The 26,533-nt window shown below is 47.6% G+C and overlaps 1 long non-coding RNA gene across 1 annotated transcript in view; it reads right to left on the minus strand.

Moving 5' to 3' along the window:
* Positions 1–5,961: 5,961 nt before the first annotated feature.
* Positions 5,962–26,533, minus strand: part of LOC146186488 (uncharacterized) — a 92,222-nt gene continuing 71,650 nt past the window's right edge. The window contains exon 4 of the long non-coding RNA XR_014708124.1: positions 5,962–7,353. This is a non-coding gene — a long non-coding RNA (uncharacterized LOC146186488). The remainder of the gene's footprint in view (positions 7,354–26,533) is intronic.

Raw genomic sequence — 26,533 nt, forward strand, 5'->3', positions numbered from 1 at the left:
AAATAATGGCTGCGTTCGGGCGAGTTGGTTACACATGTTAAACCTGGAAAGCACGTCAGTGTTGAATGTAAATTCGTCAGTGTTGCATGAGTGGCAATTTTGATGGTTTTAAAAGCAGAAACTCAGAAGGGGTTAGTCTTGGTTTCCGCGTCATCTCTCTAATAAATGTTGGCACATTTCACACACAAATCTCACCCTACAAATTATTTAGATATCTGATTACTTTGTAAGTGCTCTCTTGAACTTTGGCTGAATAATGGTAATTTTTGTGTTTTTGTTCTTTTAATTCAGTGACTCCAGTGGAGGGGGATGCCCCAGCGATGTACAGTTCCATTCATGGAATGGATGACCCGAATGAACTGTAATGGAAAATAAATGATGTAGAGGGATTGCACATGTGCACCTGGTGTAATTTTTGCATTGTAGTGCCTGTCATTCAATGTGACAGATGAGCAGTGCTGGAGTAATTCTACTGTAGACCACAATTACTGTGTAACTACCTTTTTGGTGTGTGCCTCGTCTATGTATAAGCGCATATACATTAGCCACACCTTCCTTAGTATGAACGGATGGTGCTGTTTTTCTAGCTTTTACCCATAAGTTCCTCAAGGAGCTAGTGCATGCATTGCATCAGATTACATTCTACTAACATTCAGGCAACATAACTTTTAGCATAATTTGTTAGTATAACGTCATAATAACATCACGTCAACGTCCCCTGAATGTAGCATAAACATTATTCTACGACGATATCTGGTGATCAAAAATAGTGACATTAGCAACAATCAGGCAACGTTACTCTCCGACATTTGTGACTATTCAGATAAAGTTCAAGCAACATTTTGCGTTACCTGGGCGGTTGGCCAACGCTGTGAGCCAAGCTGTTCTAAAAAATGTTTTAGTAATGATGCGATCAGCCACGTAACCCGTAAGCTCTCCCGATGACTCCCATGCTCACGCGCTGATTGGTTCCGACACGGCAGGCCTGCGTGCCGCCGTCCAAGCATGTGGCGCCATCTGGCGCAGTCAAGGCAATCTGGGTGCGTAAAGCCGTGGCCGCCGCGATCAGCTCCCAAGTCATAGCTGCCTCAGCATCCGCTATCGGTAATCTAGCTATCGCAGATCGCTGTTCATTCGCTTACATAGCTATTTGTACAAAGGACTATCAGTCACGATTAAATTGCGAGGAAGGATTATTCGGCCAATACAGAGGTCCTGGTAGAAATATTTACAGTGATACAAGCGAACTTTTTTTTTTTCCAACAGCTGCTGCCTGGTGCGACGCACCTGATGTCAGCTAGCTCCGCTGCTGAAGGCGTCGCGCATAACAAGAAATTATTTTACGAGATGGGCTTGCCAGTAAAGCGGCGCTAAACTCCGACGTTTTTTACAGCGTTAGCTCGTTCCGAAGCGCCTTTCGCTGGCGCTTCGATGTGAAACTAGCTAGGGCTAGCGACGTCTAGGGTAGGCGGGGAGCGGCGCACTATGTTCCCGGCGCGCCATCGACAGGCACCGTTGCCGTAAGCCCTGCACTTGTGCAGGCATGCTGTTGGGGCCTGAGTTTAGCAGGCAGTCTCCATACGTACACCGGTGAGATTGTAACATGCACCAACGAAGAAGCCATCGAGTAAAGCGAGCAGAAGCGGAGTTCTTTCTCAGGGCAAGGCCGGAAGCGGCGGTGGCGCTGTTCGAGTCTGGCCATGTGTCTTCACTGCTCTTTGCTTTGCCGACTCCACGTCACAGTTGTTTGATGACGTCATGTTGTTTACCTATGTACACGTTTTCGTCACAGAAATGTCGATGCCAATGGGTTTTGAAAAACGGAGTACTTGCCTGGCTTGTTTTTAAAATCAAATTAAAATATCTTCGCGGAAACGTGCGAGGTTGGGATTGCTTGGGGAGCATCTCTGTATAACCAGGAAAGCAATCGCATTCCTTCTGACGCTTCAAAAAATGGTGTCTATATTCCTTTAAGTTGCAGTTGTCTGTGTGACTCCTGTTACTGTAATTTACAGTTTGCCAATGTATACTATTTTTCTTCTGTAAATATAATTCTCCATCTGACCATCATCTGATCATCGTCTACTGCTTCTTCACTGCCGAATGACGTTTGGATAGGCTTCAGTCGCTCGGAAGATTGGCAATGAACGAACATAAAGTTACTATTGCCAAAATCAGATTGGCATGAGACAATTTTTTTCTCACTGTGCCTGTCCTAACTGTCAGTCAGTTGTCAGGTTGCTAGAAAAATTGTTAGCTAATACCTTTCATAAATTGGCAAACGTGTGCATATTATACTACCTTCATTGAGCTCGTTACATCCTTTTTCTTGCTATATGTAATTGCGTGAAATAGACCGTCATTCATGCATCGTAGATAAAGAAAGCATTGCAGATTGCCTGAGAATGAATGGCAATAATCTCTGCTTGACGAAGCCACTGTTGGCTACAAGGTTGTGTTTCAGTGGAGTTAAAATACAAAATGTTTATGAACTGTTCATTTTCAGTGAATTTAGAAGAACTGAAGGGGATCTTAACTGTTCCAGATGCTCACCTATGCTGCTCCTCATAGCCTTCATATTGCTTTAGGCCATTCAGCTTAATATACCAATTTTCTTCCTTTGGAATTACTTTACACTGAGAAGCCAGGTCTGTGAATTCAATATATTTTGCCACGTACAAACTATTTTTTCTTTAGTTGAGATTGTGCCATCAAAGACCACATGTTCAATGCATTGCATACTTTCCAGTCATTTTCCTTGATATACATGAATACATTGAGATTACTGATTCACATTGTTTTTTTATCCCTGATTGTTAATCTTCATCGCTAGCCTCCCAAGTTGCCTTTAGTCTTTCAGCGCGGCGTAATCTTGCTTATTGCAGTATATTCTGTACATTTTATGTGCTGCCAGCTTAGTGGGGAATGAATACTGATTTAATCTTGCATTGTTATTTGCACAGCTTTTCTCTAAATCTTGCCAGTGGAGGGATTTTGTTAGCCATATAATGATACTCTTGCAGCATTCTTGGAAGTATCAAGCTTGGGAGGGAGAGGACCAGAATCACTCCAAGCTTCAAGATATTTAGAATTTTGCTCATTCAGATGGGTTACATGGCTTCTCATTCAGATGGGTTACATGGCTTGTGTTGCGCTTTGTGTAAAGGAGTGAAAGCATTATTTTTGGCCTTTTTTGAGCTTTGTGTCATTTAGCCAGTAAAAGTGACAATTATCTATCTGGCATGTACATGCCACATAGATAATTGTCACTGTTTTCTATACTGATGCCGCTTATTTCTGAATTGCTGCTCTTGCAGGTGGACATTGGAGGTGGGGCCCTGCTGGACAAGGCACTCTTGGAGCACCTTGAGCACCCTTGCGGCCATACAAGTGCTGGAAGATTTACCAGACCCCTGTTACACCTTGTTTGCTGCAGAAGAACTAAAGACCAAATCCCTGTATGGGGTGTGGACCAACATCCAAAAGGATCGCATTGGGAAAAAGGTGCTCGACTTGGTGTACCTGGAAGCCGCCATATGTAAGTTACCGCATGCGTATAAATCATAAACAAATGTAAAAATATGGATAGAGGGAAATGATGCCAACTGTTGAACTTTTTTTGTATAATCTGCTTATGCACCTTTGATGTGGTACAGTTAGCCAACAACACACTTCATAGCACTTAAGTTGCACTTCATTCTGTTGCAGAAAGTGGATGTGATGATGTGCATGTGAGTTGTAGCAGTAATAGAGAAAGTTGGTAATGGATGTTGTTTAAGCAAGGTGAAATCTATTTCATCATGCGGTTCAGAGTAAGAGCTTCCGACATTCTTGACTCCGTTATGGTAGAGGCTGTGCTCACAGCTGATTGGGTGGCAGCAATCCCCCAAATGACCACTTCATCTATTCGCAACTGCAGATCATCGGACTGTTGTGGGTTCTATAATCGCATGTGGAAAACACTTGATGTTCTGAGAAGCAATTCTTTCTCTTGTGCTGCCAAATTTTCATTGCATAACACAATAACTGAGTTTTTGCAGGAAGCAGGACTGCAATTCAAATCTACATGCAACTTGGAATTCTGCAGAGGAAATAATTTAGCAAGCGAAGAGAAAAGTGTTGTCCTTTGGTAATCCAAGACAGTATTTGAATGCTTATTTGGGACAATGCATCTGTCCTTAAAACATTTTAACCTAGTCATTATGCTGCCAGTTTCGTGGGCAGGGTCTGTAGTGCAGTTACATTTGACCACTTGGGCCAGATTATTTGACAGTTAAGGTTTCTCTGGTATTCAGTATGAGCGGCACTGTGTTTTAGCAATTTTCTGTGTCCGAGAGAAGTTTTACTAGTTCAAAACGTGTACTGTCATGATCACAATATTGCGGGACGTGGGAGAGCGTGGCAAAACTGCGTTCTGCGCCTTCTAACGGCACCCGTCCGCTCCAGTTACCCTCGCAGGCTTCTCTCTACCCTTACTCCTACCTTGCGCTCAGCAGACGCAGATCGAAACCGGCGCCAGGTGACGCTTTGATGTCTAGCGATAGCATGTGCCCCAGCCGATCTCCTTGCGCACTGCTTTTGAGAGTACTCGCCAAAATGGAGGCCGATTGGAATAGGTGGCTTGCTGCGTTTGCTCTAGCAATAGCTATTGACGACGAAGAAGACTTGCGTGCTCGCAAACAACGATGCTGGCAGAAAGACTGGATATACCGAAATAGTCTCGTTCAGAACCAGTTGTACAAAGAGCTGCTGTTCTCAAACCCAGGCGAGTACCGGTGGCTTCTCTGCGTCACGCTGGAGCAGTTTATGCAGCTGTTGTCGCGCGTCGGACCCAGTATTATGCGACAGGAGACTGTGATGCGCTCGCCGATTTCGCCGACAAGACTGCAAGTCGCTCTTCGCTACCTTGCGTCTGGTTAGTAATGTTTACTCTGAATTATTCCATGGCTGTGCTGCTAGGTCTACAAAGCTTCGCATCCTCTGGCACACACGCAGGAAGCTTAACGCCAATATATTTGTAACACTAAGAGCAAACTTGTCATCTCCATGCGCTTACATTAGTTACACCTGCAGCTAGCTACAAAGTACACTGAGAATGTAGTTCAGCAAAATGGAAAGTTAGGATAGTTGAAGGCTGTTCATGATGCATAAGTGGGCGCGAACGGAACGTAAGCACAAAAGGAGGCAACAATTGTCCAGACTGTAAAAGTCCTCGGACTGGTCTTTTCGAGGTATCCGCGGTAGAACACCATTAAATATCTTGTTTCAGTACATACTCACACACAGTCATTTCTTCTAGCTGAGTGTTATACATAACTTTAGATGGAGGTTCCACATTTTCTAAACAATGCCTTTCATTATCTAGGGGAGAGCCACTACTCACTGAGCCAACAGTTCCGGTTGGGACATTCGACAGTTAACGAGATTGTCCCAGAAACCTGTAACGCAATTTATCAAGAGCTGAAGGGAGACTACCTGAGGACCCCCAAAACAGAAGCCTGGCCATGGTTCCATGGATGGAAAACATGTCATTCTGAAGCCACCACGATAGGGGTCCATATATTTCAACTATAAAAAATCGTTAAGTATAGTCCTGTTTGCTGTGGTGGATGCAGCGTATAAATTTATCTTGACGTGAGAGCTCCAGGGTCACAAAGTGATATCGGAGTTTGGCAGACACCACTCCAACGAGCAATGAATGACGAGAGGGCCAACTTAACTGAATTGGTCAAAGTAGCAGCTACACCGGATATATGTCTGCCACCTGTCTTCGTGGGTGATGATGCTTCTCCTGTCAGCTGACCAGAGAGTCTTTAATTACAGGTAAGCTCCAAAGTACATGCTATGAATTTTTGAGAGCGCCAGTGTATTCCAAGCTGGAGACTAAAATAGCTAAAACAGAAACCTTGGCATTTTCGCAGTGCCGCAAATTGTCAAAATATCTGGCAAACAGGAGTCTCCGACACAATGTTACAGCCACAATAAATCAGTAGGTACTGTACATAATGCACACTAACGAAATAAACATACCACATAATAGATTACCGTGTGTTTCACTGTGAAACCATTTATGTAAGGGTGAAAATATTTATTGCATTTGTGCGTGAGTGTGCTTCTTGTGTCAATGAAATTGTAGCAGGCACGAGTGCCCGAATAGACGCCTCTCTCGCCTTTAACCATTTAGTGTGAAAAGCTGAATGCTGTCATGTATTTCATCTGTTGAATTTTGATTTATAGAGGAAAAGGGTACGTTCTTGGCCAGAGTAATATGCTGCACTCTGATTCTAACTCAAGCATTACACAGGATAGGAATGCTTCTTCCGTCTATGTCCATGGCATACCACAGACCGTCATATATGTATGTAATACCCCCTGCAGATGGTTTTAAGGAAGTGAAACAACTGAAATGTTACTGAACTTTCTTTAATTCGAGACAGCTATGACTGTCCGTGCATGGTGTGGATTACAGTGGGTGTGATTACTCTTCCTGTGGTGTCGTTTTCATTTCTTCCACTTACCCTGCCCTAGCCGGGTAGTCCTCTTTTATCAAAATGAACCAAATAGCCCACAAGTCTGTTCTACGACGAGTGCATGACCTTTTTTTTTTTAGGTTGTGAACCTTCATTTTGCTTTATGGTATAATTTGTTTTACTGGCTGTCCAAAGCTCGGAGGGTCGCCGAAAGCGCCTTTGGGATTTTGGCAAATCGTTTGCGGTGCCTGCACACAGTAATTGAAGCAAGACCGGAGAGAGCTGTACTTGTCTTTGCAGCTTGTGCCCTGCACAATTTTCTCTGCCATGAGATGCAAGCTCCACTGGAACAGTGTGTGCAAGATGCTAGTGATTACGACCACACATTTTTTGGCTTGCAACAGGCAACACGTGAACGCCCCAATGCATTTGGGGCTGCTGTGTGTGAGCAGCTGTGCTCATACTTTAAGGACAAAGGTGCAGTACCATGGCAGCAAGGCTCTGCTCTACCTCGAAAGCCACTTCACAGATAGAGTCTGCTAAAGAAAACATCCAGCCAGATGACATTTTTTAATGAGCAACATCGACGTGCAGTGCCATGGCAGCAAGGTCACTGATAATAGCAACTGCAGCACATAGTGTTATAAATAAATAAACATTCAGCATGACATCCTTCATTCAGCTGCATTGAGGTGCCTCTCAATGACTTGCCTCTTCTGAAAATGCTCTAGTGGCATACCGGTGCCCCGGGCGTGGCACAGCAAAAAGAAGCTTTAAACAGCAAAAGAATTTCCATTTCACACTACAGCTGTCCCTTCATGCTTAGTCACTTCCTCTTTACGGCATGTCCGCCGCTTGTTCGCGAAGACTGTTTTTAGCCTTTCTGTAAAGAAAAAAAAAAGAAATAGCACTACGTGAATAGGATTTTTCGTCGATGTGGCACGTAAACACTATAAGCAAGGCGGCCCGTGCACGGCATGCGGAAAATGGACACAAATCACGCACTCAGCATGCTCTACGTATTTATGGCGCTGTATTTATAGAGCTGTTTTCGCGTAAGAAGACTAAACAACACGCGTGAAAATAGAGAAGGAAAATTGCCATACTTGCACCAACTAGCCCCATCCGTCATCCTTCTGAGCCTAACCGTGCACGCAGAGGTAGACATGTTTTACTTACCCACTCAGTATGGCCCGTACGCAGGGTATTCAGATGACATTTGCTTGCAAATGTTCATCCACAGGAGTTCTTTCTTCGGACAACTCAGAGTCGTCTCGGCTGCTGTCCCACAAAGTAGGAAACGGTTGCACGAGCGCCAAAAAGTAAAATGTGGCGTCATCCGACCAGGATGCCACGGTTGCAGCAGCACGTGAAAAACAGCTGGTCGCCCGTGCCTGCTTTGAATGAGATGCTAGCGATGTCGATTCAGCTACCGAGCCAGACAGGCCAGCGCTGCACCGTTGCAAGACCCAATGAGTGCAAATCCTCCAAAAAGTCAGAGGGCCACCGCTAGAAAAAATGTTGCCCAATTTATCGTCCGCTCCAGTCCGCGGCCCTGTCAGATCGGAAGTGGTATGTCACAACGGACCAAGTCTGGTCCGTCGTGTGGATGCACCTTAGGATGGCAGCAGCTTCAACAGTTCCCGGGGCTGAGTGGAATCGGCTGGCCTCCTGACTGAGCTCCAAAATCATTTTCACCCTGGTCGCAGCTTGGATGACAATCCATTCATACTAACGGAGTGCGTGGAGGTAGCGAGGAAGGACGGGCGATCGTTGTGGTGTTGCTTTCTTAATGTTGAGCAAGCCTACGATAACGTGCCTCGTGAGGAGCTCAGCCGCTTATTAGAACTGAGGCTTCCGGAGCTGCTGGTGAAGACTATCCAACGCCTCTAAAAGGACAATAGGGTTGTCGTTCAGTTCGGTCCTGCTGTCTCGGTGCCCATTGCAGTTACGAGGGGCTTGAGGCATGGCCAGGTGCCCTCTATCGCCACTCCTTTACATCCTGTATACAGCAAACATTGAGCAAGAATTGCTCTGATCAGGCATCGGATTCCAACTGAAGTAATCTCCCTTTGGCATGGGCAACATTCGCCGATTACCCGGCTTAGACTTTGCGGGCGACCTTTTTTTGATGGTGGAGACCCCCAGGATCTGCAGTATTCTGGATATCTGCCAGAATGACGTCGGTCGCCTGGGCTTGCGGTTCATTTCGGTTTTCCGAGTATGTTTGAAGCCACGGTGGTGGTGGTGAAAAACATTTATTTGATAATATTTACATGAGAGGGAAAAAAAAGGTGGGGGGGGGGGCAAGCCTTAAAGGGGCACCGCGACATAGGCTAACCATGTTATTTATATTCTTTATTTGCGTAGAATGGGGCATGGTGATGTCCAAACGGCCAGCGAGAACGGCGAAATTGTCGTTTAATAATTTAACCGGCTCCCGAAGTTGCACTTTCGCTGACACGGGCAGCACCCAACGGAAATTTTTGTCACCGGATATGACATCACATTTTTGAGGGCGCTGGTCTGGTGATTCGCTGAGCGTATACTCTTTGCTTTGCAAGTAATATTCTAAAAATAAATACAGGCTGTTTTTGTCTTCCTGCGTACTCACTTCATGCCCACCAATACATATTTTAATATCAATCAAATGCGTGTGATGTGACAGGCGCTAGTCTATTATCTGCTTCAAATCATTCCTTCAAAATAGGGCATACATTTCTCTATGAATTTCAAAGCAGCTGAGGTAGTTTATCTGTATCCTCACGCTTCCGTCCCTATCTGCGCTCTTTTTGCCCATCACAGCTGCGAGCCTGGTTACGTTCGTCGCCGTTTCTTTTCGCTGCATTTATTGCGCGTACAGTGCGTACAGTACGTGGTTTGCTACGTTAACTTCGTGGTTTGTTGCTCTCATGGCAAAGAGGCGGTGCGCAGTCCTTGGCTGCATGAGCACCGATGGTACTGTGGGAGTCACATTCCATCGCTTCCCGACCGTCGCTGAGCAACGGAAACGATGGCTCGAGGCTCTTGGTGTGCCGAACCAAACTGCGCGCAGGGTCTGCTCCTTGCACTTTGAGTGAGTGAGTGAGTGAGTGAGTGAACTTTATTATCGGCTCTGGGATCTTTTCTTCGCCTCTTCAACCGAGGCTGACGAGTGGTTGGCGCCCCCAGTCCAGGGCACCACTGGCTTTCGCCAGCTTGCGAGCTCTTGTGACCAGGTAGAGCTGAGCCTCCGGGTCAGAGCTGGCCAGCAAAGCCTCCCACTGTCTTTCATTTGGGTTTTCAATTTTTTGTAGTTGATGTGAGCTGCATTCCCATGTTATGTGGTACAGGGTAGGGGTTTTCCCGCACCACGGGCACTCGTCTCTGAATGTCGTGGGATGCATCATGTGTAATATGTGTAAATTAATGAAGGTGCCAGTCTGTAGCCGCCTCAAATCTGTGGCCTCCTCGTTGCTGAGCTTTTTATGCGGCTCCGGATATACTTTCCGCAAGCCTCTGTAGTGTTGTAGTATTGTGGTGTAGTCAGGGTCAAGCGGAATCAGGTCCTCTGTCGCGAGACTGTTGGGCGCACGGTAGGTTGCATGTCCTCGTGCTACCCTGTCTGCGTACGAATTCCCCGTGATCCCTGCATGCCCCGGAATCCACACTAGTGTTTGAGTGTATTGTTTTGTTGGCTCGCTTGTGGAAAAAAGGATTTGGTGCGCTACCTTAGATAATTTACCCCGCTGAAAATTTCTGCACGCGGATTGAGAGTCTGACAGTATCGTCAGACTCTCTCCCGTTTCTCTTCCTTGCCTAATGGCCAGTGCAATAGCCACTTCCTCTGCCTCCGTGACTGTACAGTTTTGGATCGAGGCGCTAACTACCTCCCGGCCTTCGCAGTCTGTGACCGTGGCTATCGCCCTCTTTGCGTTGGTTTCGTATAAGGCTGCGTCGGTGAACCTTGACGTGTCTTGTTGACCGAAATGTTTTTCATAATACTCTGCCCTTGCCTGCCTCCTTCCCGGGTGTAGGCGGGGGTCCATGTTTCTTGGTATGGGCCGAACTCGGTACCAATTTCTGACTTCCCGCGATACCTCTCTTGTCTTGTTATAAGCCTGCAGGTGTTATAAGCCTTCAAAGGCGCGCCCGATCCTTCGAAACGAAGACTGCTTCGTTGCGGCGCAGTTCCCGGAATTGCTGATGAGCAGCCTACCGAAGCGGTAGAGGTGAGTGTCCAGTTTTGCCAGTATGGATGATCTAATGCAATGCAGCCGTTGTGATCATGTTGGAACATAGTACAACACCTGTACTTCGCGTGATTGCCTTGAATAATTTATGTATAGCTCATTGTATAGCTCCTCTATCACTGCGAACATTGTGATATCTGCCAGAGTGCCTCGGTGGCTAAGGAAACACTGATTTCGAGGGATCATATCTTGCAGTTGTCAACTCATTTACCTCATGTGATTCTGTTTACTGCGATCAAGAAACGGCTAACAGCAGAAAGCAAGAAGACTGCCTGTGCTGCTCTTGTTGACTGGATACAGCCAGTGGTGAACCACCTGTACTGGTGTGCAGCTGTCAGTGCGGGTGATGGAGAGTTGCTTATAGCCATACGGAAAAGTAAGTAAAATTTTGTGGGAACACTGCTGTGATGTGTAATTTTTTTATTAGAGGTGCTGCATTAGTACAGTCAGTATATATTTATAGGTTTTACATAGTTTTTCAATATTCCCCAAGACTCTCAATGCAGACTGTGTCATTGATCTTCGCATACTTTAAATTTTACTTGGGTTCTGCAACCTTATGGAATACTTCTGACTGCACTCTAAACTTTTCAAGTATGCGCCAATGTCCATAGACAAATTATGAAGTGTTCGCACATTGTACAAGCAAATTAGCACTCTCTTTGTGCTCGAGTGCATATTTATACCCACTGATCACATTCTTACAAGTGTTTGAAAGTGCGTTCCTGCTTTTCGTGGTGCCCATGAATGTTCTGGTCCCCACCATATAATGCGCTTGCACAGACTCCATTCTTTCTTGAGCTCCTGTGAAGACGAGGCTGTACAACTTCCACTATTGGGCGTGAGCACCACCACTGGAGCGAACAGCGCTAGTGTCGATCTAGGGGAGCAAGTGGGATCACGTGACTCCTCTTACTGCTGATGGAGTAGATGCTCGATTGAATTTGTGTTTTAAAAGCTAACAGTCGCATTTTGGTTGATAACGAGTGCCAGCATTGCACTTTTTGGTCTTGCATAGTTGCTGAGGCTGCTGAAGTTTATTTAAGCTCTTGTTATGGTCCGTTATTGCTCTGTACCCGGACGGAAGCGACAGAACTTAGCGCAGGCTTCCATTGCTACCCTCAAAATAAGCTCACATAATCTTCGCTAATCAAGAAATGAATGGGCAAAGAAGCGAGTGGCCATTCTAATGCGTGCAGCAGACATTTCACCGAGCAAGATTTAGTCCATGGAGTTAGCGCTAAACAGATCGGTGAGCGGCAGGAAGAACGGTGCGCGCATTTTAATTTGTTCTTATCACTTGTGAAGCTAACGATCCTATAGCTGGAAGGATGGAAACGATGCTGGCTTCTTCACGGAGCAGTATTCTCCTAAAAAAACGAAGGGTCGTGCAAGAGCCAACTTCAGCCTTTCTTTTTTTCCATAAAAGCAACAGCAATGCTGCAGCCGGTGCGCGTCGTCATCAAAGCTCGCCAATTCTTCGACAACTCTAATTCGGTGAAGTACTTTCTTGTCGACTGAGTGGTCTTACTACCTCAAATTAAGCTTATACAGCCCAGACCGAGGTGTATATTAAATAAATAAATGAACGATTTTCCAGATAGTTGCGTGTTAGTATTACGTTCAACAGCAGCAGTTCAACGCGCATTTAATTATCCCACTTAGTTCGTCACACGGGCGCTTCCGAGAGGTGATAAGCTGGCATGTGATAAGCTCAGTAAGAGAAATGTGGAAGGGGCCTTTGCCTTTGTAACAGTCTAGTTATCATCAGCGTAATGAGACTTTCCATTAGAGGCTTCAAACATGTCGGAAAACGCTTTCACAAAAACAACACTTGACCTGTTTTGATAGCTACTGCTCTTCAAATTTCATTGTCCAATACATCAGGCAAATTTCTTTTGTCAAGTCTCATTGAGGATGTAAACATCACTTTTTGGTCACTGTCCTTTGCGTTGTGGCAATATTTACCACCGAAACTTTCTTTAGGCATGCTCAACCACATTATCAATGTGCACCTTGGTAATGGGGATGTTTATCGAAGGTGCCTGCATCATGACATACCGAATGGGAGGGAAGTGGCAGCTGCCAGGTGAAGTTACACATGTGGCACACTTATGCAGTCTGCTGAAGAAAGCAAACATTTCCAGGTACCCCACCTTATTCGCGACTTGTGGCGATCGCTCTGGACAAATCGTTGCTAAAAGATATCGAGAAGCTGCCATCTTTTGGGCAAACTTTGAACCTCAAGTCATACCACAGCCTCATAACCCGATTTGCCCCAAAGTCCGTCGCTTTCACACCCGAGATGATGTTTGCAAGGTATGCTCAAGGTGTAAGATTCCACTGTGCATTAAATCACTTTTTGGTCACTGTCCTTTGTGTTGTGGCAATATTTACCACCGAAACTTTCTTTAGGCATGCTCAACCCCATTATCAATGTGCACATTGGTCATGGGGATGTTTATCGAAGGTGCCTGCATCATGACATACCAAATGGGAGGGAAGTGGCTGCTGCCAGGTAAAGTTACGCATGTGGCACACTTATGCAGTCTGCTGAAGAAAGCAAACATTTCCAGGTACCCCACCTTATTCGCGACTTGTGGCGATCGTTCTGGACAAATCGTTGCTAAAAGATATCGAGAAGCTGTCATCCTTTGGGCAAACTTTGAGCCTCAAGTCATACCACAGCCTGATAACCAGATTTGCCCCAAAGTCCGTCGCTTTCACGCCCGAGATGATGTTTGCAAGGTATGCTCAAGGTGTAATATTCCACCGTGCATTAAATCACTTTTTGGTCACTGTCCTTTGTGTTGTGGCAATATTTACCACCGAAACTTTCTTTAGGCATGCTCAACCCCATTATCAATGTGCACATTGGGCATGGGGATGTTTATCGAAGATGCCGGCATCATGACATACCGAATGGGAGGGAAGTGGCTGCTGCCAGGTAAAGTTACACATGTGGCACACTTATGCAGTCTGCTGAAGAATGCAAACATTTCCAGGTACCCCACCTTATTCGCGACTTGTGGCGATCGCTCTGGACAAATCGTTGCTAAAAGATATCGAGCAGCTGTCATCTTTTGGGCAAACTTCGAGCCTCGAGTCATACCACAGCCTGATAACCAGATTTGCCCAAAGTCCGTCGCTTTCACACCCGAGATGATGTTTGCAAGGTATGTTAAAGGTGTAAGATTCCACCGTGCATTAAAGGCCAAGGAAAGTTTCTTCCTTGTGCAAAGAAGTTAACTGTGATATGGAATTTTCAGAACGCAGTTGGCAGCTCTGCACCAGAATGAAAATGCAGGCCGACTGCAAGCAACCACTGCAAGTGGTGGGCCCAAATAGAAGAGGAAAATGCAGTGTGCAAAAAAAAGATTAAGTTGTCTACCCAGTGAAGACAAAGGCAACCTATGGTATGTAAAGCCAACTGCACTGTGCCATTAGTAACATCATATTTTGCAGCTTATGTGGACAAGCTCATTGAAGAGATGCTGCACCACTGTGCCAGGTGTGCTTCATTCAAGAAGGCAGACTCTGAACTCAGGAGAAGGAGCACTGAAAAGCTGTCAACGGTGCAGCTAAATCAAGCAAGGAAGTCAAAGGCAGAGCTAGTGACTGCATTGGTCCTGGTTTTCTAAACACACACCGACTCCTTCACATTGATGATCTATCACCATTAGTGTTGACTTTCGCAGGGGTAGCAATGTAAGTGGCATGCCCACCAGCTTGTGTGTGACCTGGCTTTTGGATTGGCTTGGTTCTGGCTTGTGGGGTTTATTGTCCCAAAATGACTCAGGCTATAAAAGACGCTGTAGTCGAGGGCTCCAGAAATTTCCACCACCTTGGGTTCTTTAACGTGCACTGACATTGTACAGCACACAGACGCTTGCCTCGCTTTTTGTGTCCATCAAACAGTGGCCACCGAGGCCAGGACTAGATCCCGCCTTCTTGGGCACTATAGATGAGCGCCCTAACCACTGCACTGCGCTGGCGGGGCAGGATTTTATGGGCATCCGCTTTCTGTCAGTTCAGTCGCCTCTTCTCCATAAACTGCTCTGCTTCTGCTTCAGTGATCCCGGGGGCCTGTTTTGAGAGACTGCACTGTTGGCTTTGATGCTGAGAGCATGCTGCTGCTGTCTCGGCCACCAAATGTGGCTTCCTGCAACCATCCCAGTTTTATCCTTTCCTGGGTGGCTTTCGTGAAGCACACTCCGGACTTCACTCCAGATGATACTGGTATGACAGCCCTGTCTTATGATACCACACAGTCGTCCTGCACCGAGCTCTTGAGCACTCGTCTTGAAACCGGGAATCATTCTCGGTGGTTTGTTCTCTGTTTGCTGTCTTCTTCCTTGATGCCCACATCATACTCAAAACTTTTAATGCATCCAACGCCTTGAATAATAGCTTTTCTTGAACTTTCTTGGACTGCATTCTGTCTTAGTACAGGTGTGACGTCAGTATCGACGATTCGGAATTTCACCTTCATGGTTTGACCTCTTACAGCACAGGTTCCTCTGACTTCAGTCATCACTTAGATTTTGTTTGGTGTATGTTTATATTCTCCTGACCTTAGATGGTTGCACGTGTAGTCTCATCCCATTTTTTTTGGCAATTTGTTCTGGGGTATTATGTTGCACTGTGCCTCTGTGTCCAGCTTAGCTTCATGGGGACCAAGTGTCATCCCCCTCCCCCCTTAACGATGAACAGAGGGACGGGATCCTCTATATGGCTACCAGTCGTGCATCTATGAGGTTTGAGAATAGAGTTAAATGGTAAGCCGGTCAATCAGTGAAGTACGTGCTAGGGCGTTGTGATTGAGAAATAAGTTCAACAAAGTCACTTTTTTTTGCAAACACAGATACTTATAGAGATTACTCCAAATTGCACTGCATAATAATAAAAAAGAATATGACACAATCCATGACACCACAACACGAATACTGCGATAAAAGAAGACTATAAAGGCCTTACTATATTTAGAATACTTGTTGTGTTATCTTTATAGTCTGTTATCGCAGTATTTGTTCACTGTCAGTATTTCCTCTTGTCATTCACCGAGTCGTCTTATATCCTAATCATGGTTTTTTCCCTACTATGCAATATACACAAGCGTCAGCCCGTGACGTACGTCAGTGGAGATGCGCCGGCGCTGGCGACAGCAGTGACTTTCGTGGGGTAGGCAAAAACATGGGCCGTCTGCATTGAATGCACGGCGCTTGCTGCATTTTCGAGCATAACTCCCGATATTCCTGCAATGTGTGGTGCGTTTTGATGCGCCACAGGGTACAAAAAAGAAAATGGTATCTGTTCTCACTTTTTTCTTGCGGTCGGATAAAGATGAGAGCGAATGACAGAGGCGTTGAGCGCAACAATTGTAGCCCTTCGGCGACAAATTGCCTTGGCAGTTAACGTGCATTGCACTTCTGCTCTGAAACTTGATCAGTTCTTTTGCAACTCTTAATTGTCGTGACTGCCTTTCGGCCACATGGCGAATAGCGCAATAACAAACGCCTGCAGCTCGTTCACGTTTTGGTGTACATACTACGAGACCATAAGAAGTTTAGGTGTGATATTCCGTGCACGTATGATCTTAATCCAACGCAGCTAGGAAACCGCGCTGTGAGTTCCATTCATCTGCGGTACTACCCGCGTACATATTTTCGTACAGAAAAGGACATAAAAGCTGCTGCAAAGGCAACTGCAGTTACCTTGAGCGGTCACTCCAGCGTGATATTGCCGAAACAGGCCAATAGTTGCGAAGTAGCTTTTCTCTGTTTTCACTTTCCCGAATTCCCAAGAGTCCCACAACTCTTATCTCATTACGTTCACGGATGGGGCCGCTAGCAAAGGCGAGGGAAATTTTAGTGGTAAACTTCGGGTTGGGCCGGAGGTATTCGATTTCTGATTTGGTCGGAGAGCATTCCAGGCCACAGCGACGATAGTCGCCACTTGTTGCAGGTTGGCCTTGATATGTTCGACATTGATGGCTGCCGAGAGCGTGATGTCATAGCCATACAGAGCATGCCTGAGACATCATTAAGCAATGGGGGGAGGTCAGCCATGGCGAGGGGAGAGAGGACCGCTCCCTGTGGAGTTCCTCTCGTACCCAAGGGATAAGGGCCATGCTCCTGGTCTTGAATATGTAAATAGGTTTGCCGATCAGCGAGGAACTGTCGGATGTACCTAAACGTGTTGTGTCCACAGTTTGTCTGCAATAAATGTGTGAGCATGATGTCATGGGTTACGTTGTCGAAGACCCCGTTGAGGTCCAAGGCGAGTACCACCTTGTCGCTACTATGGTATTCGACCGGAGCCAAGACTTCTTTGTGAAGTTGGAGCAGGATGTTCTACTCGGACCGGTGTGGGCGGAAACCGCACATGGTGTACGTAAATGCATGTTTAGGTTCTAGATATTGAGAGTCAGTCTCTGACCATCGTTTCCATCAACTTCCCCACAAAGAAGTCAATGAAATGGGTCGAATATTTTCGACATTGATGGCTTTTCTGGGTTTCGGTATGAAGATGACTAATGCGGTTTTCCAATCCATTGGGAGAGGTGCCCCCTTCCCATATGGCGTTTCTGCGTTTCGTTGCATGTTTGGCTCGGATCAATCAATGCGCGGAATAGGCGCCATATGCTCCGATTCGACATGACGAGCCGTGGTTTTGCATCGATCTACCCAGTTTGAGTCAGAGCTTTGGGCCGCATACTCGGCTGCCTCTTGGGTGAGTGCCGTTATTCTAATTTTAAGTTGGTGGTTATACTTCTGCTGGTGCCATCGGCGGATGAGGCTATGCCAGGCCTCCCAGAGGTGCAAGAGGTGGTTGTCCACCGCTGGCGTTGCCTCCGAGAGTTTAACCTGTTGTTCAACCTTACGAAGCTGGGCCCCCAAATTTTGAGACCAGGATTCATAGCCCTGTTGAGCTATAGGCTCAGAGTTAATATACTCAGATCGAAAGCGTGTCGAGTCTGGAAGTGTATGGTAAGAGCGTGTAAGAGGTTTCGTGCAGTGTTGTGATGAGGATGCAGTGGTCGCTAAGGGTTTCCCCGGTGTTGTGCCACTCCGCATCTTGTTTTTGGTAAACTTAAGATCCGAGCATGTGTCCCGTGTCACTGAGTTACCTATCCGGGCGGGTGGGGAGACCAGGATCCGTGTGGAGGGTTAGGCCCAACGTGGAAATAAGCTCGGCCAGCTTTCGTCCGCGTTTCTCCTCCCTACAGTAGCCCCAGAGAGGACCGAGTGTATTGAAATCCCCAGCTATTATGAGGGGTTCCCTTCCTGCCACTTTGAGGGCTTTGCTGAATATGTCGATGTATGTTACATTAGGAAGTTAAGGTGAACTGTACATGTTGAGTACTTGTAGTGATGGGTCCTATTTCCTAAGCGGAAGGAGGGCCACCATACGTATGAACAGGCCGTAGTGCAGTCCAAATCGACCGGGGCAGCCGTAAAATATTTGTTGACGCAGAGGGCAGTCTGCGCATCCCGTTGATTGACCGTATAATTGGTCAGTGGCGCTCTCTCCCGGCTCCTGGAGGGTTACCACCGCGGGCATTTCTGGGAGTGTTGCTAAGAGTAACCGAAGGGTGGCCCGCTTAGTGCGTGTGCAGAAACCACTACAGTTCCACTGAAGAATTGTGGTTGAGACCGAATTTTTGCACGAGTACCGGCGTTTACTATTGTTGCCCGCCATGTTTCTCACTTAAATTTTGCGACACACCCTGGAGGAGAGGGGAGCCGTCAGGGTTCGCCCCATGGTCCACTACCGTATGTGGGGCCTCATTCTCCATCGACGAATCCTAGGCCTCCGAGGGAGTTTAAATTCTGGTGATTTTGTTGTGCACGCTGTTGGTTAAGAGGCGCTTAACAGACCCCAGCTTGCGGGTCTTGCCGACAGGTTTTGCAGGCGGTTTCAGAAGCGAGCTGCTATAAGGCTCGGGATCCTATCTACTATGGTTTGAAGGGCAGCTGTGAATTGTGCCTCTTAGGCGCTGAAATGTGCCGTGATCTGGGCTTCTATGGCGCTCAACCTCGTCTCTATAGTGCACTGATCTGGCCGCAGAGCCGCTTGCTCCGAAGGGATGGTTTCCCCCGTCCCGTCCGTCCGAGAGGCAGGAGATGAAATGAATTTTGTCTGGCGTTGTTCGGTCAAAGCCAGTTTGCAGGTTAAGATTTCGACTTGTTCGCGTACGGTCGCGGTTTCAAGTTGCTCTAGTGTTTTGGATGGCATTTTGAGGGGGGGTTCAGAGGGGGGCTACCCTGTCCGTACTGCTCACCCGTGAACCCTGCTGCACTGTCTGCCCAAGACTGCTGGTTCCCCGGATTGGACGCCTTGTTGGTGGCACCCGCTCATCCTTGAGCAGGTGGAGGTGGACCCTGTTTCCCATCTGTCACCTTGGAGATAGGTCCACGATGATTTGGCCCATGTTGGGCCATCTCCTAGGCACCCGCTCCTGGTTGTGGGTCCTGGGGGCGAGTTGGACGGGGGGACGTCGTCGGTGCGTTCCCCATCGCGTTTCGGTTTCTTTTTTGCTCTTGATTTTTCTTTTCTTGCCCTTGTTGTTGGGCCCTGGTGGGGCCCGCGTCAATAGTGCGGGTTTACGGTACCTGGCCTTACACGTGCGGTCCCCTGTGACACGAGGGCCGGCGCACAACAAGCCTTTTGGCGTGCACTCATGCGGTGCGCGTACACCGTCGAAGAGTTGAGCAGCCGAGCCACAAAGTCCGCACGTTTCAGTTTTTGGGCCTGGGCATGCGTCCTGTCGATGTCCGATGGCACCACTCAGTGTACATGCAGGCACGGTTCTTTTAAAGAAGTATAAGTTTGGACCGGAATAAATAATGCATCATAATGCACATACTTCGGCTTCACTTTACCGGCGAAGGTAAGCCGCGCTTTGTTTGAAGCGCCCAGTTTCCTTATGTGCAGGATTTCTCCATCCCGCCAATGGAGGCGCTCACAACGCATGGCTTCGGTATCGGTGCTTCGGATGGTGACCATCCCGTAGCAGATGTTGCGATCATCCGAACGGAGGTGCCCGACGAGAGGCACCACACCATATGGGGAGTTTATGGTGAAATCACCGATGACCCCATCGGCAATCTTCGGGTGTGCGGTGTAAATGAGGACGATGTTTTGGTCACTTACCGGAACAGCAGTGATGGCGCGAGCCGCGGCAGTCTCGAGGTGGGCGACAAACGCCAGTCCGAGGTTGTTTTCCGGAAAGAGGGTTGAGAAGGAGACTCGTGTTTTGGGCTTCACGACCAGGACGAAGTCCGTGTCTGCCGGTTTCGGTAGCGGAAGTGGCCTCTAGGACATCAACCGCTTTGGCGTGATGTTGTCGTGCCGAGCGTCAATGGCACCCGCGGAGGCCGCGTCGGCGGTGGGCGCCAGTACAGCATTGCTGCCTCTCGCTCGGCGAGCGAACGCAAGCGCGGCACTCTTAGGGATTTGGTGCAACTCCGGCGTGCCGCTTGTAGCAGGATTGGTGGTCCACACCATGCTGTCGGGGTCGTAGCCTGGTACCTCAGGTTGCGAGTCCGCCATGGTTGTTGCGCCACCCGATGCCCCGGAACTGCTGCGGCAGCGCGAGGTTCGCCAGACGCAGACGCTTTTCCAGGAAACTGGAGCCCCACTCGGGTCGATGGGCCGCGACTTGCGGCGAGAGGCACGGGAGCTTTCGCGAAACGCGTCTGCTCCCGATGCGTGCTCGGAGGGAACTCTGAAGCCACAGGCCGAGGGGCGGATTGCGCGGTCTCGGAGCTGTCGAGAAGGACGTCCGCTCGCGGATGTGGCGAACGCGCCAGCGCGTATTAACTTTTTATGTCCTGAAGAGGGGTAGCGGCGGTAAGATTTTGGCGCAGCGTACATGTGCGCGATTGACTCCTTGCAGGCAATAACCATGGGACTTGTAATGTCTTGTTCTTTCGTCCGCTGATGGCGGAAGCACCCGTGCCACATAGCCTGTAAGATACATGTGTCCAAGGCCTAGCTGCCATTTCCGCACAGAGGCGTTCTGTATTAGCTCGTTGTGGTTACTAACGTGACCGCCTTGCCTAATATATATCCTATCTTTGGTAATATATTGGTTTGGTTTGCGGGGGTTTAAGGGAAGGGAGGAAGGTGAGAGTGAAAGTGGAAAAATAGGGGAGCCGTAGTGGACGGCTATTAAGTAATTTCAACCACCTGGAGAGACATCGCATAGCACACGGATGCCTCTTCGTTTTGCCTATCGAAACGCAGCCGCCGGCGGTCGAATATTCTTCGAGTCACATTTGAGCACATAGCCAAGCCCTACAAATGAATGGCTATGATAAAGTAACACATGCGTGCCAAGAAAGATATGCAATTTTGAAGTGGAAAGCGCTGAAGGGAAAAGGATGAGTAATTATGTCACCAGATTCTTGCATGCACAGTTTGTGTGTCTCAGCTAAACTTGGTGCATTCAATCTGCTTAAAACGCATTTCCTGAACCTTGTGAACATACTGAAATTTAAAACGGTTTCTTAATGAATCATAGATGCAAGAACTTGTCCGTTTTGTGGCGGCAGAGAGGGCACTGTGTATGTTTTTGCAGTGTCTTCTTCCTGAAGCGCTTCTCAGTCGTGTAGCTGACCTCTTACAGCTTCTGGGTATACCATACACCACGGGAACTGTACCATACAATGGAAAGCTATACAAATTTCTCAGAAACTTTCTAGTTAAAGAAAATGAAAAATTTCTTCTAGGCTGGGGATAGAACCCGGGACCACCACCTTTCCGGGGCAACTGCTCTACCAACTTAGCTAATCAGCTACAGCTGTCTTATTATATTCCCCTAAATATTTGACCAACATTCCCACTTCGAGTTATTGATCACTTCGCTCTCACGCTACCATCTGGTCTGCCGGCCATCCTGGTTAGCTCAGTTACAGCGACTGCCCCGGAAAGGCGGTGGTCCTGGGTTCGATCCCCGGACCAAGACGAATTTTTCTTTACGAAGCTCCATAACTTTCCTTTGTAGCCTTATGGCTGCGCTGGGGTGGACACCCTTATTAAAAAGTAACGAATGTGCCGCTTACAGGCCTCAGAGACTGGCGTATGTAGACTGATTGCCATGCAGTCGCGGCCAGATTTATGGCCCACGACAATGTCAACAACTTCTCAGAGGAGCAGATAAACCTGCCATGCTGCGCTGTCTGAAGGAGCATTACCCCTAGCTACAAAAAAGATTAGGGTGCTGAGCCCTTCAAAGGCCGTTTTACTTGAAAGTAGATTCCTTAGCAAGTGGCTCTAGTTTGTTGCGAACATGATATGCACCATAAACCCATTCTGAAATAGTTCTGTTCAAAGCAATCGGAGAGAAAAACTGTTGTGTTGGTTTTTTTTGGCGCATAAGCAACTAAGGCTATCTATCATGCGCCAAGAGCAAGGTTATTTTTTGTGTGTGAAACAAAGGGGGAAAATGCGTGTGTTCTAACTAGAGTTGGTTTAGAAAGCCTCCTTTTACAAAACGGTTGTGTTGGTTTTTATGGCGCATAAGCTGCTAATGCAATGATGTGGGAAGCTTGAGGTTTTAATTTGTTTACTGGTGCACGCTTGATTTATTCTACAGTTTGCATAAGACATTTGCTTCTTTTAGAAAACTGAAAACACAAATCTACAAGTCCATCTTCGCCTAAAATCAGTTTTGGGTGAAAAGGAATGTTTGTAAAATGGGGTAAAATATTTTTTCTTAGTGTTTCGAGACCTGTGCATGATAATAAGACGTGGTTAATAGTTAGTTGTTCTCCACATTTTTCGCATTGAGGTTTGTCTCTTTTTGTCCGCAGAAAATTGTGTGTCAGGTGTGTGTGTCCAATGTGGAGGCAGTATAGTATTACTTCTATGAAACGTTCCCGATGCCGGCACGACATCCATTCTCCCAAAATGGGCTTTACTAAGTTTAGTTTGTTTCCTACTTCACTGTCCCAGGCAGACTGCCATTTTTCTTTTAATTTGAGATGTACAAGTTCCGTATAGTCTTTGTAAGGTATGCTTATACTCTATTTGCTTGTCACGGGCTTCAGCAGCACGTGTCTGCTCTCATTGCCTTTAATGCCCACGTGACTCGGGACCCAGAATTTTATGTTGTATCCTCGAGCTGTGGCTGTTATATTGTGTATTATGTCGCCGAGTAAAGGAGCGGCTGCATTTCTTGGATTTAGAGCTGTGAGGACAGCTACGGAGTCTGTGTAAATAATGCTGTTCGTAACATTCACTTATTTTCTCTAGGGCAACAGAAATGGCGTGGGATTCAGCAGTGAAAATAGATGCGCAGTGTGGAAGTCTTATTTCCTCGGAATCTCCTCGCACGATTGCACTTCCCGTGTACACAGCTGTTTTCGATCCATCGGTATAGAACTCTGTGAAGCTTCTGTATTGTTCCTGAAGTTTAAGGAATTCGTGAATAATGTGCTCCTGAAGGGGTTTCAGTTTTTGGAAACTGTGTGAGAGTGAGGTCACAGATTGCAGAAAGACTGTAAAATGGAGGCAGAGGGCTGTTTTGTGGGACATCAGGCAAGGTGCCCAGGATATGCAGCTCAGTGCACATGCCTTCGAATCGCATGACAAGCGGTCTTGTTGCTTTGGGTTTATTTGTGAAAATTAATTGAGAGGGGCAAATTCGATTCGATAACAGAGGTGTTTTTTCTCTGACCATATTCTGAGAACGTACCGCGCGCCGCGGAGGACGAAGGGGGACAAAGGTATTCCTTCTCCTCCGGGTAACCCAAACGGGTTCCTCAATAGCGTCGCGTTTCCCTCTGCCCTCGCCGGGTGCAGGAGCGCACCCGCCAGGCGTCGCAGATGCGATGCTCATTGGCCGAAAAAGGGCCAAGGGCAAGATGCGCCGAGATCGGCGGGAACCGGCTACCGCCGAGGAGAGACAACGGAAGGACGCCATGTAAATACCTCCCCACTCTACTTCTTTGTCGTCGCCATTTAGCCCTTCAACTGTCAGGCCCCATCCAAAAGGATAGGGTCGCCAGCAAGGTCATCACCAGCGTTTTTGGGAAGACCCAATAAATATCTGGTCCCGGGCAAAGTACTGTTCTGTGTTGTGTCGTACCTTGCATTACCACTTTGCGGCCGTGAAAGCGGCTGCTCGTGGTGTGCGAACGCGGTGTTCGTGGCCAAGACCTCAGACGAGGCTCGACGGCTTAGTAAGAACTCCCACAACTGGCGCCCAACGTGGGGCTTGAGGGGAGACGGTCTTCCGTCCCACTCCTACTCCGAGGGTGCAGCGTTCTCGCTAGCGGCCCGCAGCGGGGAACAAAGGGACAAAGGACGGGGACTACACAGCGTTACTACTCGAATGCTGTTTATTGCACTTGCAAATAATACAGAGCATGCCGGCTGCTAGCTATACATCAATAAGGTTTTCCTTGGAAGGGCAAGGCTACGTAAGGACTTCGACTCACCGGCTGGGGAATGGGGGGTGCGATTTCGGCGGCGGACATTTGCACGCGCCGTGAATATGGCGGCCAGGATTTCCCGTGCGCGCCACATTCTTCGGACGAAGCCATAAACCCGGCGTTTGCCGCGGGAGGCGGCGAGAGCGTGCGGTATTTACCAGTCGCTTCGCCGTTTGGAACCAGAAGACGGGCGGTCGTGCATGACGGGTCCTCTTGTTGTGCTGTGTAATCCATGCCTGCTATCTTCCGGCATTTGCCGGGAAAGGCGGCGAGAGACGACCGTTCACGTTACCGGCTGGATCGAGAATCTCTCGTCTTCTCGCGGGAACCCGCGTAGACGTCTTGGTGGCACACCCATCACTGGTCTCCTTTCCCCAAGGGGAGGTATTTACCCCTTCTCCCACGACGCTCGCTGGGGCGGTGATAATCGGTCGCGGCTAAGGGGAGGCAACTGGTTTTCCACACCTGTCAGAACCCCAAGGCAAGACAGGGTTGTTCTGAATACCCCGTTTGAGTGAAAACATAACTGCCAGTCTTCTGTGGGGAAAACTGAAATCCGTTTCTGTCGGCCCATGCAACTAGTTTTATTATTTGTATTTGTCTCTCACATGTTGATGTATTTTTACAACAAAAAGCATTGTGCTTAGAATGCACCCCTCAGGTACCTCCTTCTCCTGAACGAAGCTCCTTGACAAGGTGGCACAGGGACGAACTTGGAATGATGATGATGTTGGACTTTAATGGCGCAAGGGCGACTCGGGCCAAAGAGCTCAAGTTTGCGTAATGTGATAGTTGTAACATTTCATGAAGGGATAAAAAACAGTGGTGTATAGGGCCTAAAATTCATTTGCGATGAATAATGAGCTGGGAAAAAATTTAAGAAAGTATATGTAGCACTTGGAATGAAGATGTGAAGGTCTTAAAACACTGAGCATTCGACCACGGATGCCCAAAGCTGCTATATCACATAGGATGCCGAATCTCCAAGTAGTATCATATGCCTTTTCTAGGTTGAATAAAACAGCAAGACAATGCTATGCATAAACGCCTCGCGGACAGTGTTTTCGAGGTGCACAAGGTGGTCTATAGTTAAGCATCCTTTTTTAAAATTGCACTGATGAATATTAAGTTTACATGATTCTAAAGGTTAATCTAGTGTTTAAAATACTTTCGAAAGATTTCGCTGAACAACTAGTTAGGGCTATAGGCCTGTAACTCCCAGGACAGGTCGGCGGCTTGCCGGGTTTTAGGAATGGCACAATTATGGCTGTTTCCAAGCCTCCGGTATTTAACTAGTAGCCAGATTTTGTTAAAAACTTCAGAAGTGCTTCTACAGACGCTTCTGATAGATGGGCGAGCATCTCAGAATGAATCTCATCGGGACCAGGTGGTTTTATTACCGCAAGCTAGGACATTCTTCAGCTCTTTCGCAAAAAAGAAATACCGTATTTATTCGAATCTAAGCCGATAGTTTTTACTGAAATTCCGAATACGAAACTGAGGTGTCGGCTTAGATTCGAGGATGTGGCTGCACAATCGCCATCGCCATCGCGGTATTGCGCAGGAACTGAGGAGCGTGCGGAACTGAGGAGGAAACAACGGAACATGTTGTTCTAAGGTGCCAAAAACTTCGTCCTGCCCTTCCCGCGGAAAAAGCGGCAGATCTGGAGAGAGCGCTGGGATTTGCTGGGGAAGATGGACGAATGGATGAGGAACGCATTCTTATAACAAAAGAGAGGTTAAAGGATTGGTGGAAAAAGTCAAGAGAATAAAGAGAGGAAAAAAAGGGAGGAGGGCAGATACGGGCGAATTAGAAGCTAAAAATGGGGAAGAGATAAATATATTTCTTTTAATTTTTTGGCTAGGCGGCGCAAGCTGCCGCCCGATTCAAAGGGCAGAGCCACTATCATCCATCCAGGTGACTAGCGTTGGTCTGTGGGTAGGCAGGCCTACTGCAATTGCTAGCGTGTCCGTGGACTCTCCGTGTGGTTCTTTCGATTCGTGAACTTCGTTTCCCGACGCGATGGCGCCTACAAATAAGCGGTGTCATTATACCGCTGCTTTCAGGCGGAAAGTTGTGCTTGCGGCGGAAAGCTCGTCCAACCTTCAAGCGCAGCGAGAGTACGGCGTGGACGAAACAAATATCCGCCGCTGGCGAAAACAACGCGACCAGTTGTTCAACTGCGCTGCAACCCGAATGGCATTTTCCGGACCCTGCAGAGGCCGTCACCATATGGTGGAAGAAGAAGTCGCCAAGTTTGTGAAGACGCAGAGGGCCGGAGCACTTCCTGTAACTACAGAAGTTATTCAGGCGAAGGCACGGGAGGTCGCGAAAGCACGAGGCATCCCGCGCACTACGTTTAAGGCAAGCAGAGGCTGGCTTCAAAGA

This window comes from Amblyomma maculatum, chromosome 6 (genome assembly GCF_055883805.1).
Source record: "Amblyomma maculatum isolate TAMU_Amacu chromosome 6, ASM5588380v1, whole genome shotgun sequence".
In the NCBI taxonomy this organism is placed as follows: domain Eukaryota; kingdom Metazoa; phylum Arthropoda; class Arachnida; order Ixodida; family Ixodidae; genus Amblyomma; species Amblyomma maculatum.